The following is an 18080-nucleotide window of genomic DNA, read 5'->3' on the forward strand; positions in this document are numbered from 1 at the left end:
AGTTATAGGCAAGGAAACATACCCTTTACCAACTTTCCAACTTCTTTTTTTTGTAACAAAATACTTCAGAGAAGCCATATAGATCAAAGTATGGCTAGAGATAGCTATGCTATCTTCGCAGCTACATTCTGTTTTGGCACTGTGGATAACACAGATACTATCATTCTTGTGAAATTTGCATAGAGACTTATGAGAGATTTCTTGGAGTAATTGGCTCCTTTATAGGGATAAATGATAGCTCAGTGAAAATGAGTTTAGAATGTGCAAAAATGTTTGTAGCAGCTCTTTTTATAGTGACAAGGAACTGGAAATTGAGGGATACCCATCAGTTGGGGGATGGCTGAATAAGTTGTGGTATATGAAGATAATGGAATACTATTATTTTATAACAAATAACAAAATTATTTTATAAACAAAATTTATAACAAATTTTATAACAAAGGCTGATTTTAGAAAAGCCTAAGAAGATTTACACGAATTGATTCTGAGTGAAATGAGCAGAACCAGAAGAGCATTGAATCCAGCAACAGTAATATTATATGTTGAACAACTGTGAATGACTTAGCTAGTCTCAGCAACACAATGATTCAAAACAATCACAAAAGACTTGTGATGAAAACTGCCATCCACCTCCAGAGAAAAAGTGGATGGCATTTGACAAACTGAAGCTTACTATTTTGCACTTTTTTCTTTCTTTTTTTTTATTTGAACTTTTTCCCACATACAATGACTAATATGAAAATATTTAGATGATTTCACACTATAATCTATATCAGATTGCTTATCATCTTGGGGAGGAGAAATAAGAGGGAAGGAGAGAAAAAATTTGAAATGCAAAACTTGAAAAAAATCTCATTAATAATGGTCATAGGATCTGTATGTAGTACTCCTGTGTTCGACCTTTTTATTGTTGTTATTGTTTTGCTGGTTTTTTTTCTCGTGTTTTTTTTCCTCTTTTAATCTAAATTTTCTTGTGCAGCATGGTGAATAAGAAAATATGTTTAGAAGCGCTGCACATGTTTAACCTATATTGGATTGCTTATTGTCTTGGGGAGGAGGAAAGGGAAGGGACGGAAGAAAAATTTGGAACACAAAGTTTTGCAAAGGTGAATATTGAAAACTATCTTTGCATGTATTTGGAAAAATAAAAAGCTATTATATAAAAAGAGAACTATGTTTCAGCTTTCAATTATTTTGTTTATTTTTAAAATATAAAATATATCATCTTCTGTTCTTCTGAATTTTTGTACAACAAAGCTAAGATAGTCCATTTCTATCTTAATGTGTATTCTTTTTTGCAACAGGATTACTAACAGTCACAGTTCTATTTAGCTATTGAAATAGATTTCACAAAAATGTGATGGTGAAAGGGTCCTTAAAAATCATTTAGTCCAAATTTTAATATTATATGTGGGGAAACTGAGGCTGAATTCTAGAGAATTTAGCTGAGACTGGAACTCAGGAATCCTGACTCTCAGATCAGGGGTGTTTCTAATATGCAGCCAAAGTTCCCTTCTCTAGTTGGAAGATCTGTTATAAGTTATACATGTTCTTCCTTATTCCAGAAACCCTTGATGTGCTATAAGTAAATTATTTGATTTGCATTGTAAAGAACTCAAGAGGATCTAGAACTGTATTTTGCTATTCCATTTTTCTCCTAAGAACACATTTTATGTATCTGAAAACTGAATACAGAAACCACACAATAAGTCATTTATTCATACACATACACATAAAAATATATGCACAATTCTCTACAGGAAAGTCAACTTATATTGACATACAAGTTGTCAAAAGGGGGTAAACATCATCTCCTTTGATAAAATCTCTGCTTCATACTTATTAACTATTTATTAAGCATTAGTTATATAACCTGGATCAATTTTATGTGATGTATCATTAGAGAACATTGTTGTGATTCCTATTTTGGAGTACTTGTCCCCCAAAAGTTCACATTATTATTACCTGAAAAAGCAATTCATACTTATGGGTCATATTCAGTAACATGTTTTTGTGATGTTGGAAATTTAGGAGATCAAATGGTGATTATGTCCTGGAACACTTTCTCTGCCAGATCTGTGGAGCTTGTTAATGCATACTTGATGTTGGAAGAATGTATTAGAACATTCTAATGAATGTTCTAATTAGAACATTAGTAGACAGTAACATAGTAGTAGTGGTAAACAATGACATAGAATATAGTACTCTGCACAGAATAAGTACTTATGTGCAGCATTATCTTCAAAGTCTAGTGGTATCTAGAATATTTCTTGCTCCCTTTTTATATTCTGATCTTGTCCAAATTTAGTTAAACATTACATGAGACTGTTGATATTTAGGGTCTCTGTAAAACACTAAGATTCTACTAATTTGAAAGTCCTAGAAATGAGGACAGCCAGGTGGCACAGTGGATAAAGCATCAGCCCTGAAGTTAGGAGGAGCTAACTTCAAATCTGGTCTCAGACACATTCCTAATTGTGTAATCCTGGGAAAGTCATTTAACCCCAATTGCCCCAGCAAAAATAAATAAATAAAAATCAAAATAGGTTCATGATTTAGACATAAAGAGTAATACTATAAGCAAATTAGGAGAACAAAGGATAGTCTGTATCTCAAATCTGTGGAGAAGGGAGGAATTTGTGGCCAAAGAAGAATTAGAATACATTTTGAAATGCAAAATGGATAATTTTGATTATGTTAAATTAAAAAGGTTTGTACAAACAAAATCAAGGCAACCAATATTAGAAGAGAAGCAGAAAACTGGGGAAAATTTTTTATATCCAAAGGTTCTGATAAATGCCTCATTTCTAAAATATATAGAAAACTGACTCAAATTTATAAGAATACAAGCCATTCTCCAATTGATAAATAGTCAAAGGATATAAACAATTTTCAGATAAAGAAATTAAAACCATTTTTATCATATGAAAAAATGCTCTAAATCACTATTAATTAGAGAAATGCAAATTATGACAACTCTGAGTTAACACTACATATGTCTCAGATTGGGCAAGATGACAGAAAAAGATAATGATAAATGATGAAGGGGATGTGGGAAAACTGGGACATTAAAGCATTGTTGGTGGAGTTGTGAATTGATACAACCATTCTAAAGAATAATTTGGAACTATGCCCAAAACTGTGCATACCTTTTGATCCAGCAGTGTCTCTACTGGGTTTGTGTACCAAAGAGATCATAAAAAAGAGGAAAAGAACTCACATGTACAAAAATGTTTGTAGCAGCTCTTTTTGTAGTGGCAAAAAATTGGAAACTGAGTGAATGCTCATCAATTGGAGAATGGCTGAATAAGTTATGGTATATGAATAAAATGGAATATTATTGTTCTCTAAGAAACAATCAGCAGGATGATTTCAGAAATGCCTGAAGAGTTTTACACAAACTGATGCTAAATGAAGTGAGTAAAACCAAGAGGACATTGTTCACAGTGGCAACAAGATTATGTGATGATCAGCTGTGATGGACTTTGCTCTTTTCAACAATGGTGCAATTCAGACCAATTCCAATAGGCTTGTGATGGATAGAGTCATCTGCATCTAGAAAAAAAAATTTTGGGGACTGAATGTGGATCAAAACATAGTATTTTTACCTTTTTGCTGTTATTTTTTTTTCTTTCTTATTTTTTATCTGATTTTTTTATTGACAAAATATATATATGGGTAATTTTTCAACATTGACCCTTGCAAAAACTTCTGTTCCAACTTTTCCCCTCCTTCTACCCCTTCTCCTAGATGGCAGGCAGTGGCATACATGTTAAATCTGTTAAAGAATGTGTTAAATACAATATATGTATACATATTTGTACAGTTATCTTGTTGCACAAGAAAAATCGGATTTAGAAAGAAGGTTAAAAAAAACCTGGTAAGAAAAACAAAAATGCAAGCAAACAACAACAGAAAGAATACAAATGCTATGTTATGGTCCACACTCATTTCCCAGTGTTCTTTGGCTGGGTATAGCTGATTCTGTTCATCACTGATCAATTGGAACTGATTTGGATCCTCTCATTGCCGAAGGTAGCCACTTCTATCAGAATTAATCCTCGTATAGTATTGTTGCTAAAGTACATAGTGATCTCCTGGTTCTGCTCATTTCACCTAGCATCAGTTCATGTAGGTCTCTCCAAGCCTCTCTGTATTCATCCTGATGGTTATTTCTTACAAAACAATAATATTCCATAACACTAATATACCACAATTTTCTCAGCCATTCTCCAATTGATGGGCATCCATTCAATTTCCAATTTCTAGCTACTACAAAAAGGGCTTCCGCAAACACTTTTGAACATACAGGTCCCCTTCCCTTCTTTAATATCTCTTTGGGATATAAGCCTATTTTTCTTGTGCAGCATGATAAATGTGGAAATACTTACAGAAAAAGTGGACATATTTAACATATATTGGATTGCTTGCTATCTGTGGGAGGAGGTTGGTTGAAGGGAAGGAGAAAAAAATTTTGCAACAAGGATTTTCAAGGGCAAATATTGAAAATTTTATTTTGAAAATAAAAAGTTAAAAAAAAGGAAAGTGTATTATTTTTTAAAATTTTTAAAGATTAACATAAATCTATAACACAAATCAGGTAAGTTTCTAAATAAAGACCTATTTAGAAGAATACAATTCAGTCTACACTGTAGTTACATAGTGTTTAAGAAAGTTATTATGTATAGATTAGAGAATTACAAATTATAACAACTCTGAAGTAGCACCTATCAGATTGGGCTAAGATGAAGGAAATTATAATAATGAATGTTGGAGGGAATGTGGGAAAACTGGAACAATAATACATTGTTAGTGGAATTGTGAAGTGATCTAGCCATTTTGGAGAAGTATTTGGAACCATGCCAAAAGGTTATAAAACTGTGCATACATTTTGGCCCAGCAGTGTCTCTACCGAATCTGTATCTCTTAAGAGTTCATAAAAGAGGGGAAAGGCCCCATTTGTGCAAAAATGGTTGAATAAGTTATGATATGTGGATGTAATAGAATACTATCGTTCTATAAAGATGAGCAGGCTGATTTCAGAAAAACCTGGAAAGACTTATATGGATTGATGCTGAGTAAAGTGAGCAAAACCAAAAAAACATTGTATATAGTAACAAGAAGATTATGTGATGATCAATTGTAATGGACTTGGCTCTTGTCAACAACATAATGATCCACAACAGTTCCAATAGACTTGGGATGAAAAATGCAATCAGCATTCAAAGAAAGAATTATGGAGATTGAATATAGGTCAAAAACACTATCAGATTGCTTGCTATCTTGGGAGAAGTAAGGAGGAAGAAAAGAAAGTTTAGAACTCAAAATCTTACAAAAATGAATGTTGAAAGCTATTTTTACATGTACTTGGAAAAATAAAAATACTGTTAAAAATAGCAAATTAAAAAAGAAAAAGAAAAGAAAATCTGTATAGTATGGTATCTAAAGAGTTAGTTTTGGAATCTGAAGTATCTATGGTCATGTCTTACTTCTGACACATAAGGCTTGTATTAATCAGTGATTCAATTAGCATTGATTGCTATTAAGCACCTCCTATGTCCTAGGCATCTTGTTAAGCACTCAGGACACAAAGAAAGGCAAACATCAAACATTCCCTGAGTTCAAATCTAATGGAGGTTATCCTAGGCAAATTATTCAGCCCTCAGTACCTTATGGCATTTTATGTATATAAATTAGAGATTAGGTATCAAGTTATATCACTAGGAAATTTTCTTACTAAGAAGGAACCTATTAAATCTTATCCCCAAACTTGTGGAATTATTAATGCAAATATAACCTTTATTTTATAGGAGAGGAAACAGGCAAGTGACTCACCCTTTAAAGTGACATATCTAATAAATGGTAAAGCCATGACTTGCTTCTTGGTTTTCTGATATCAAGCCCATTGTCCCAAACTGCTTCTCTAAGCCTTATATTGTTATATAACTACCATATTACTCTTTTATTCTAAAAATTCTTCCCCTATCTTTTTTTATGAGTAATTTTTTCTTAATTGAAGAAAGTATAGCCTAAAATTAGTCTTAATAGAATAGCCTGAAAGTAAGACTGAAATTTTCCAGGGAAAGAAGAAACGGCAATGATTCCCTAAAGTAAAGGATGCTTATACTAGTTGTAGAGTCAATGCAAATTTTCAGCATTGTAATTGTTGAAATTCAGTTGTACAATCACATCTATGAAAGTAGTAATTCTTGTTATAATTGTTGGTTCTATTGTTCTTTGGAAGACATTTCTGGAGTAACAAATCACAGATGTGTAGTCATAGGGGGCACTCAGGGAGTTTCAATTCTCTCATACCAGGGCAGATCAGAAACTCAGTTCTAATTTATGGCCTTAGAAAATTACTTGCAAACAACGAGAGGCTCAATGACTTGTCTTTGTCATAAAGCAATTATGTCAAATCTTGAATTGAGGTTTTCCTAAACTTTTAGAGCCACAAGGTTCCATGTTTTATGATACTATATGGTATACCCTTTCAAAAGTGTATTCTATGTACATACACTTCAACTGCAATACAGCATAATTGTGGTTTGCTTATCTATAATTATTTTTATATAAGGTGTGGCTGTGATTTGAGCTCTTCAAGAGAAGAGAAAATCCTTTGCTTTTCTTTGCTTTCTAAGTGCTTGGCACATTGTACATGCTTATTAAATATTTTCTGACTGACCAACATGTTATGAAGAACTGTGGGACTTGTAATATTGCAATAAAAAAGGAAAATAAAGAAAAGAATATCAATGAAACATTTTTATACACAGAAGAAAGTACAAGGAAATTCAGAAAGAAACAAAAAAGAATAGCAGTGTTATTATTGCTACTATGTTAAATAGGATTTAACAAGCTTTTCATAAGCAATTCTCTTTTTATGTCCTTTGAATGTGAAAATGTTTAAGTGTGTTGATGACTGTCAAATTCATAATAAAATATTTTTAGATGGCACAGTGGATAGAGCACTAGCCTAGGAGTCAAGAGGAACTGAATTCAAATCTGTCCTCAGACACTTAACACTACTAGCTGTGTGATCCTGGGCAAGTCACTTAACCCCAATTGTTTAACAAAAAAAAAAAAGCAAAAAAAAAAAAGAAGAATAAAGCAAAATAGTGTGATATGGATATGTTCTGAAACAAAAGAATTGCCATCTGTATTTTGCTTTACAATTGTAGAATACTTTCAATATATTATCTCGTGATCTTCAAGGATCTGGTGGAATACATAGTGCAATACTTATTTAGATTTCATGGATGAGAAAACTAAAGCTGAATAAAATTAAACAACTGCTGCAGGAGACATAATTGGAGGGTGAGAAGGGACATCAGTGATCATCTAGTTTACTGAATTTCATTAAGTAAGTGTCAGATCTAAAACTCAAACCCAAGTGTTATGATTTCCATAGCAAAGTTATTTTAGCTCTAGGACACTCCCAGGTCTTTTCTACCTCTGAAGTTTTGCAATTCTATTATATACAAATATTTTCTGCCATATTTCAAAAATGGATAGTGTACTGGCCTTGTTTAAATCCTACTATTAACATGATTTAATTATGTGATAATGGACGAATTATTTAACTCTCAGCATTTCCAGGCAATTCTGAAAAATGATAAATTATAGGCAAGTTGCTGATCTGTACTGATAGGCAGACTTTCCCATAATGATGAGATTATAGCTCCTGACCAAAAAAAGGATCTTATAATTTGAGAGAAAGCCAAGGATTGTCGTATCATAAGTGGCTTTCATCACACTTTAAGTCTTAAATATTATCTTTTGATTCCTTAAAGAAAGTTACATTTTGGTCAGTATCATAAATTATTAGGTGACATTAAAGTTACTTTAAGCCTCAAATATACTCAAGAGTGAAAGTGAATCAGCTCTAGAAATGGTGACACAGAAGTCTATCCTTTAGCTTCAAACTCCATGGAGATTCTGATATGTCTGTTTCCTCTTTCTCTGTTAGCACATGTATTATGAAAGGAAGAGGAAACAATAAGAGATGAATATGTCCAAAACCTTTGACCTGGAAACCCATAACTATAAATGTAACCCAAGAAGATGAATGAAAAAAGAAAGACCCCCCACATATATACACTAAAATATTTATAGCAGCACTTTTTGTGGTATCAAAGAACAGCATCAATATCTATAGATTGGAGAATATTTAACCATTGTATTATAGAAATGTGCAGGCAGCTAGGCAGTGTGGTAGATAGAGTCCTAGTCCTGGAATCAAGTAGATTTATCATCTTAAATTCTAATCTGGCCTCAGATATCTATACTAGCTGTGTGGTTTGGGCAAGTCACAACCCTGTTTGACTAAGTTCCTCATCTATAAAATGATTTTGAGAAGGAAATGGCAAACCACTTCAGTATCTCATCCCTGGCAAACAGCCCAATTGGAATCACAAAGAGTCAAGTTTGATTGAAAAATAAACCAAAAAATAAATGAATGTGATAAAATATTACTATGCTCTAAGAAATATTAACATGATATCTATAGAAATATATTGAAAGATTTCTATGAACTGAAACAAAACAAAGTAAGCAAAACCAGAAAATCAATTTACAAGTGACCATAACAATGTAAATAATGAACATCAATTGAAAAAATCATTTCAAAATGAGTTAAATTGACCAATCTTTGCCTCAAAGAAGTTATATGATCTTTTTATATAGAGATATATTCATTGGTTTGAAATACTTCTCAAAATATCGAACTTTTCAATCAGTTTTTTTGGTGTTGCTAAATTTTTTTCTCCTTTTTCATCTCTATCTTCCTTATAGAAGATGTCTCTTATGAGAGTGATACACTGGGAGATATGAAATACAGAAAAAGATATAGAAATAAATATATACTTAGTTGTTTTTATTTGGGCAGTGAAAATATCAAAATCAACTTCGTCAATTAAAAAGAATCTATTTACCATTAGATAAGAATGAGTGGACAATAAGATAGGTAAACATTGCATTTTCATCTGCTCTTAGAAACCATTTGAAATTCATTTTTAGGAAGAAAACTGACAAACTGGAGGACTTCCAGAGGAAACAAAGTGACAAGAATGAAAAACCTGCAGATGATTTTATGCAAGAATTGACTAAAAGAAATGAAATGACTGATCTGAGATTTGAGGAAACATGAAAGATAGTGAAATAGAGATATAGTAAACTAGAAGTGTGGGAGAGGCAATATGGGACAGTTACCAGAGCATTCTGCAGTGATCCTATACAAATTAAAGTCTATGCCTTAATTTCCTCATTTACAAAAGAAGGGAAGGAAGAGAGCTGAACAGACAATGTGGTTTGCTGTTCTTGACCATTTGTCCCAAGGAAAAATTCAGGTGAGAATTGGGGGAAGTTTCTTTGAAAATTAAGTATTTTAAGGTGTTTTTTAAAAAATTAACTTAAGAATAACTAATGAAACAAGTTCCTTCCTCAACTTGAAGTACAATGGTGAAAAAACACTAAATATGAAGTTAAAAGACTGTTACTATGCTTGTTGGTACCAGGAAAAGTTCAGGAATAAGTTACTTTTGTTTTTTGAACCTCAGTTTCCTGATTTGTGAAACTGGAATAATACCATTCTATCTTTTGCAAGATTTTTACAGGGCTCAAGTAAAATAAAATACAAGAAAGTTTTCACTATTCTTAAAGAAAGAAATTCATTTCTTTAAAAAAAAATGAATAAAAGTCATGAATATCCTAAAAACTACTACCCAACATGTTTCCAGTGACATTTTTTTCCTTCAGAGATTTGGTTTCTATAACAAAAAAGAAAAGAAAAGAAAAGAAAACAATTATTTTGGGGAAAAAATCAGTTAGTATGCTTCCAGACAAAATAAATATTTATCAACTTAGATTGACTACATAGACACAGTTTTTCAGGAGTGGGAGAGTAATGATGGCACTCTTTTTTTTTCATTCTTTTCTTAAAATTTATTTGATATTTTATTTTTTCCCAGTTATATGTAAAGATAGCTTTGTTTTTAAAACTTTGAGTTTCAGATTCTTTCCCATCCTTCCTCCCCTACTCTGCCTCATTAAAAATGTAAGCAATTTAATATAGACTTCCCCGCTCTCAAAAAAAAAAAAAAAAACCTCAAGAAAAATCAAGTAAAAAATAAATATGTTTCAATCTGTGTTCAGACACCATCAGGAAAGGTAATTTAGCAATTTATTTGACTACATAAAAACCATTGAATGGAACGGGGTGAAGTTTTCTCAAAAAGTCTATGAGATAGAATCAAACTTTAGGCCTAAGTCACCTGATCCCTGTTCTCAGAAATCTGCAGAGCTGGAAGATCAGATCTCGGGCCCAGGTTGCAGGAAATCACATGCTCTTTAGGCCTAGAGATTTCTAAAGGTCAGAGCCTAAGTCAGCTACAAGAAGTGAAGTGACCCACAATGACAATATTGGTGACCATTGGTCAATGATGGTTATTTCCTTTTAATTCAATAAAAAGACTTAGATCTTTTGCTATTTAACCAGCTTTATTGTTTCTGGCTTGTCAGGATGCTTCCCAGATGTGCTGGGCCTCTCCCTGCAGGGACTAAATAAATGCTTTCTCTTTGTATCTGAAGATGTCTCTGATTAGTTAATTCGGGGAAGGGGTCTAGTACCAGTTCCACACAGTTTGTGGGGGGTTTCGCCCAGGATCTGTAGCTTCCCAGAGAAATGGCTGGGATCCCTCTTCAAGGCAGGTGCCAGATTGGGTTTTCTCTGATCATCTTTGAGATCAGACTCTCATTCTCCCTCTCTTTGAAGTATGGGTCTAGGAGAGATATTCAGATAAAAATAGAAGCACAAGTCTTTGAAGAAGAAGCCCAAGGGTAAGAGTGAACCATGTAACTTATGCATGTGTAATCTGGAGGGAGGGGAGTAGGGATGGGAGGGAGGTGGGAGGGAGAGTTGGAGAAGAGTGCTGTCTGTGTCCTTGGACTGTCTTTTAGGTGGTAGTGAGCCCTGTGGAGATCAAGGCTTAATGATCCAGGGATGAGTCACAGAACAGGGACACCTTGGATGGCCCAGGAAGGCAGGTAACTCCTTCCAAACTTGATAGTCCGAGTATATTATGGGAGATCAAGCTATGAGATTGGATGCTCTCCCCAGAGAGATTTGGTGATCCAGCATCAAGAGGTAGCCCTAGTTGGGGACTCTGGGATCATCAAAGAGAAAGAGCAGTACAACTCAAATCTTTGGAGCAAAAAATAAAGTGCACTTGATGAGATAATTTTTGTCTCTGTTTCTTTGTGAGAAATGTCTGTGTCATGTCTGTTCTGTGAGCTAGAATTTCTTAAGAGAGAGAGATGAGGGGGGAGGGCTGACTTTTTCCTGGACACTTCAACTCTGGCCAAAGTTGGGGTTCTGCAGGAAAAGTTAACTAATTATTGAGAGTAATAATTGGGGAATTTGGCAATTGGTCATTTCAAGATTCCAAAGTGCTAAGCACAAAGAAAATGCTATATGAGTGTTAACTTCTTAATTGGATTTAATTGCTTCATATTTAGCACTTTTATATGGGTTTTTAGATGTGACAAATATACAATACCAACTTTGAAATAAATGAATTTTATGTGTGTGTATAAAGTAGTTTGGAAGCAATTCAACTAAATTGGGACCTCCTGGAGAAGGAGAGTGCATAGAATAAAGAGAGTCTTTTTCTTTTTCTTCCCCTTCCCTCATTCTCTGACTGAAAAAGAGACACATGGGACAAGAGGGAGAGAAAGAAACTATATTCAATCAGTTCACTGAAATTTGTTATTTGAGATACAATAGTAAAAGCAGTTTTGTATTAATTATAATCCTCTTGCACTGATTTTGGGGGGAAATTATTATATGAGACAATTGCTATTAAATTGTATTATATTGTGTTATATGAGACAATAACTATTAAATTGTATGTGCTAGAATTGTAAATTAGTTTACTTTAAGCACAAGATCTTAGAAAATTGTGTGCAAATATTGAAACATTATTACTGGAAATTTAAAGCTATATTTGATTTAATTTAAAGTAATAATATAGGTTATTAAAACAAAGTTCCAGTTGTATTCCCTTAATTAGATAGTATGTTGCTTTCTAAAGTGTATATTGGGTAATTTGTAAAAATAGAAAAAAAAAAAAGCACAGCATGTTGGAAAAGGGGAGAAGAGTTAGGTTGGACAGAAAGGAGCGAGCCCCTAGTGGAACTTGCCATTTTCCAGGGGAAAGGAGACATTCCATGAGGATGAGGCAAGTCTTTGGCTGGTGAGCTGGATCCTGGGGGGACTTGGCACCCTAAAAAGAATTAACTATGAGAAGTGGGAGTTGGGAAGTGTAGTGGAATTGGGAGGGCTGCCATGTGAAGTGGGGGAAGGAGTAAGAGCAAGATCTGTCAGATGACAATCTAACTCTCCCTTACCCCCACTAGGTGTAGCTGATTCTTAGTAGTTAGAACAAAGTGCAGTAATTTGGAAGCTCCTCTTCCCTCCCGCTCCTCCTCCCCACTTGTTTAAACATTGCTTTTATTGTTTAAAGGAATAGCCTACATTTAAATGGTGTTAATAATAATGTTTGTTTGTTTTTTATTTTTCAAATCTATAGCTGCTCTAAGGCAGCATTTTTGATGCTGGATCAAAGATTCCACTACTTGGCAATGCTAGAGGTTTGTTGGAACCACAAGTTCTTTGAAAGTCAATTATTTTTGCTAAGGTCTCCATCTGTCTTCAGTAAATTATTTAATGTTTATCTAAGTACATAATAGTTCTCCTTGTTTAATAAATATGATAACAAATGTGATCTATAGCTTTCTTGAAGTACCTAGAGCAAGATTTTAACCTGATTTGATAGAGTTATTTCCAAAAAAGTTTATAGAGACTCCTCAACTGGAGATAGTTGAATTAACATTTTTTTAAGAATGAAGAAACATTAACTATTAATGTTAATTCTGATAAGATTCTTTTTGTAAAAATATGATGTTCTATATTCTGTATGAGTTTTAATTGATTGCATAGTCACCTTAAAGTTGTATCCATTATTTAAAGCGACTCTGAGAATAATAGTTTTTGACTTTGTCCCTTTGAATATGTTTCTATTATGGGCAATATGCAATTTAGAATTTTTCTATGTACTGAGCATTTTAAAAGCAAAATGATTTGTGTAATGTTGAACTTAAGCTGTGAACCTCTAGGATGAATTTTTTACTGTGATCCATGAGAGCTAGATTCATCTGAAGCTTTGATTAATAAGAATTTCTATTGGAGATAAAATCTCTTGGGACTGCAGCTGATATTTATTTGGCATTTAAATTCAGGTATGACTGTCTGATAGATCATTAAGCCAGTGATCCACTATTTGAAAGGAATATGCCACAAGCTACTCAGAAGAAATTGTTACAGTTGGGAGTTAATATCTGGGAAGGAATTAGGAGGACATCCTTGGTCTCTACTTAAGGTGGGATCCTTGTGACTAAGTTTCCCAGTGGTGTTCTTCTGACTACGATTATTCTTGAATCTAGCTTAAGGTGGAATTGTTAAAAACTAGGACAATTACCTAAAGTAAAACTTAGTTAAGTATGCTTTATCCTGTATGTGCTCTCAGGTCAAGACCTGAAAGACTAGTTTTGATGCTATTTAAATCATGTCCCTGATTTTTCCTCTTATTGCAAATTTCTGTAATCAGAGCAAGTTATCAGTGGAAGATATGAGGCACAATACAAGTATATAGATATTTTTTATTTGCCACTTAGCCCTGGAGGATTCTGGTTGCTGCTACAAAATCTTTTACTTCCTTGCTTCCTGGGGCTAGAATTTATTTGTCTTAAGGCCCACTTTGCTTAAGTATTTGGGGCCACCTTTCAGCTTTCTTTTTGCTTACTGGGAAAGGAAGCAGATAATTTTAGTACAATCTGATCAGGCCAAGGTTTTTAGGACTCTGAAAGCTGAACTAATCTACCTAGAGCCTTTTACACTGTATATTGATAGAAGACAAGGCTATATCCTAGAATCTCTGGAACCCTATCCTAGATCCCTTGCTTAATTCTCAAAAATCTATATTGACTTCAAATACATTTTTCATGTTTTGCATATCATGGGGGCTCTATGGAAAGAAAGGGGATTTTTGACAACCAAACAATTCCCATTAAGTATGCATGGAAAACAATTACTGCAAGCTGTTCATGGACCTAGAGAGGTTTCTGGTTCCTAAAGGAAGGGGATCACTTCAGGTGAAGGGAAACAGGCTTACAGATCAGTTGCTTGTGCCCAAAGTGACACAGCTAATAAGTGTCAGCCAAGAGTTAAATCCAGGTCTCCTCAATTTCACATTTAGCATGCTTTCCACTGTACCTATGCTATCTCTCTAGTTCCATAAGGGAAGTCATGATGTGGATACATCTTCCATCAATATAGATCCCAACAGATCCTTTACTATTTTATAGATGATTTTCATGAGTTTTTGTGGTTAAAAAAAAATGTCAACTGTTGGCCAGCCTTCTAATGATGGGTCTTAGTTAGGCTGTTCCTTGCTCCATCATCAGCCCTGTACTCACTCGTACATACACAAAAAGTTTGATTTAATTTTTTAAAAGTAAATGTATGTATATGTATGTATACATATATACAAGCATATATATGTGTATGTGTATATATGAATATATATATGAATGCATGAGACATTGATAAGGACTTGGAGGACCTGAGTTTAAATGAGTTTAAGTGACCTTTGACACTTATTAGCAGTTCAACCTTGGGCAGGTCATTAAAACTCGAGCATCCCTTTCTCCATCTCTATAATAAAGGGGTCCACTAAGACAATCTTCAAAGTTCTATCCAGCTTTAACTATGATCCTATGAATCATTATCTCTCAAACATTCCCATCCTCTCCAAACATTGTTAATATTGTAAAGAACATCCTCTCACTGTCATCTCAGTGTCATCCTTAACTCCCCTTTCTCATTCATCCCACAAATTAATCCATTCCCAGCTTTTATTGGTTAGTTTCACACCTCTCCTTTTGATCTGCTCTTCACTCATACAGCCAAAGCCCTAGAGAGGACAGCATCACCTCTAGCCTGGACAGCTACAATAGCTGTCTAACTCGTATCTTTTTATGTCTATATCATGAACCTATTTTAACTTTATTTTGGTATAATGGTGTTAGGTGTGGGTCAATGACTAGTTTCTGCCATACTATTTTCCAATTTTCCCAGCAGTTTTTGTCAAATAGTGAGTTTTTAATCCCCAAAGTTGGGGTCTTCGGGTTTGTCAAACACTAGATTACTATAGTCATTGACTATTTTGTCTTGTGAACCTAACCTATTCACTGATCAACTTACTTATTTCTTAGCCAGTACTAAATGTTTTAGGTCTCGTATGTCCACAAAATATCTGTTGAAGGCTTATTTTCCCTAGTGACTTGTAGCAAAAAAATGGCTACATGGTTACTGTCATCTTCAGTAACCCTCTTCTTCCTCCTATGGAAGAGGAATAGTTTCCTCCTCAGGAGAACCCCGATTTTTGAACTACTCTTTCTAGTCTTTTCAGCCAATCCAAAGTCAAGCTAAAGAAAAATTAAAGAAGAAAAAGAAATTCTAATCTGCAGAGAACCAAAATTCTTTAGACTCTTTTTTTCAGACATGTCCAGGACAAAGAGAAAGAAGTGCTTTTCTGGAATCCTCTGCTGGCATATCCCTGTGTCCCCGCCTATAGGTATCTCCATTTGCAATAAACTTCACCTATACCTATCACTGATATTTTGTCCAAAATAGAGACTTTTCCCCATGGAATTATGATATCTCTCTCCCAAGGAGATCAAACTATAAAAGTGACATATTGAAGACCAGAGGAAAGTCTTAATTTCCTCTAAAAACTATATTGCATATGGGAAGCCTCTGGCATTATTCTCATCACATATATTTTGCATTTAGTTGTCTAAAAATCTAGTTCATTCCTTGGTTAAAAGGAAGCTGAAAACAAAGACTTTCTTCTTTTTCTTTTTGTATCCTCAGCACCTAGTACCAAACCTGGTACTGTGTATGAAATTAACAAATGCTTGTTGAGATCAACTCAATTCAAATTAATTTGAAAGTAGAGTTCTGAAAAAGAATGCATACCAAGTGGTTGGTCTGGAAAGTCCTGAATATTATTTACCTATTAGAGCTTTGCCAGCTGTTAGCATGGGTCCCAATAAGCTTTGGTAATATCCTATGTTTTGTTAAGTATAAAATCTCTGATTTCTATGCCTTCTCCATTGTCTGGAGTTAGTCTCAAAATAATTATCACAAAGGAAAACTTTCACTGGTAATCAATATAATTTATCTAAATTAAAGCAAACAAATACCATAATTTCTACATTCCCTCCAAAAAGAAAGTTTAATGTTAACAATTTTAAACTCTGACCCTATTAGCTAAAAGTGTTGGTTCTGGGCAATCATGTAAAATATTTAATATTTAAATATTTAATAAAATAAATACAATGAAAAGAATTTATAAATTTGCATGTTTGTTCCTTGATGATTCTGTGTGGATATAGTCATATGCCTGAAACTGGAAATCTTTGCTCTCATAGTCACAGAATCTGAAATCTAATTCCCAAAGATCATCTCTGCTTATTTTCAAGTTGGAAATTGCTGAGCATTATTTAATTAAAACTTCCCTATAAAGTTTAATGTTATATTAATTTTTGTTTTTGTTTGTATTTCTATTTTCATTAATGTCATTTATCAAAAGTCACACTAGAAGAGAACAAATCTATGCCCTGGGCTCACAGGACAAATGAGGCAGTGAGTTCTGTGTAAGCAAATATGGAAATCACTCTAAAACTCTGGTCCAACTGAATTAAAATTGAGAGTGGGGTAGAAAACAGGAGCTTGGAGTAAAGGAGGGAAAGTAATTTACTGTATCCTAGGAGAGGTAGTTTGACTTCAGGTACAATTGTCAGGGAGGAAAAGGTGACCTTTCCCTTTTTTCTATTCCACCTCCCAGTAATTTTTTCACATCCTTCTTTCTACAACCCATCAGGATGCATGAGTTGATAGGGAACTATCAGGTACTAAGCTTGGGGACAGAGGGCTTTCCATTTGAATAGGAAAAAGTATCACACCACCTCTCACTAGATTTTTATACCTGAGACAAAGCCACATTAAAAAAAGGAAATTTTTGTGTCATTTGATGAGTTTGATCGTTGTAGTACTTAATAAAATGTAAGCTCATTGAAATTAAAGGTTGCTTATTTTTGTCTTTATGTTATCTCTAGCACAATGCCTGGCACATAGTAGGTACTTAATAAAGATTTGCTGATTGGTTGATTGCTCCTCCCTGGAGGAGCTGATAATACATGTGCTGCTTTGTTAGGACAGTCAGTTCTGGGTCCCAGACTTTGTCATGGTCTTAGGACCCCTTGGGAGCACACCATCAACCCAAGAATTGATTAGCTTTACTCAAGACTTCAGAGAAATCTAAATAGGCCATCACTATTAGAATTTACCTCTTTTTGCAACTGAGACCACACAAACTACTCAGTCCCATACATATATGAATATGTTAAGGTGGATAAACTGGCCCTTTTTTGTGATTGAGTCTTCACTCCTCAATACAGATCTAGCTGATAAGGAAAGCCTGATTAGCTAGCATTGTTCCATTCCTTAATTGGTGATAAATATAATTTAAGAAACTAAAAATCCTAATGGATACATCTTATCATAAAGAAACTCCTTGCCCTACAAATAATAAAGATATAATAATAAGCAATTTCCCAAAAAAAAAAAAAAGACATTAAAAAAGACAATGGAAGATCTGATAGAGTAATTCCTTTTCCAAGTTTCTACACAGAAACTGTGAAGAAAGACCAGTTCTGCTTTTTTTTCTCAGGGATGCTCAAAAGCCCTCTATTTTCACTAAAAATCCATTTTACTCTTATAGCATTATACTCAATTTTTCTGGGTAAGTTATTCTGAATTGTAAGCTTCTATATTTTGACTTTTGGAACATCCATCCCACAAAACTTCCAAGTACAGCCTAACCCAGATTAAAATTGAAATGAGAAATATTTAATAAAATAAATATAAATACAATAAAACCATTAATGTTAATATGTGA

This window comes from Antechinus flavipes, chromosome 1 (assembly GCF_016432865.1).
Source record: "Antechinus flavipes isolate AdamAnt ecotype Samford, QLD, Australia chromosome 1, AdamAnt_v2, whole genome shotgun sequence".
Taxonomy (NCBI): domain Eukaryota; kingdom Metazoa; phylum Chordata; class Mammalia; order Dasyuromorphia; family Dasyuridae; genus Antechinus; species Antechinus flavipes.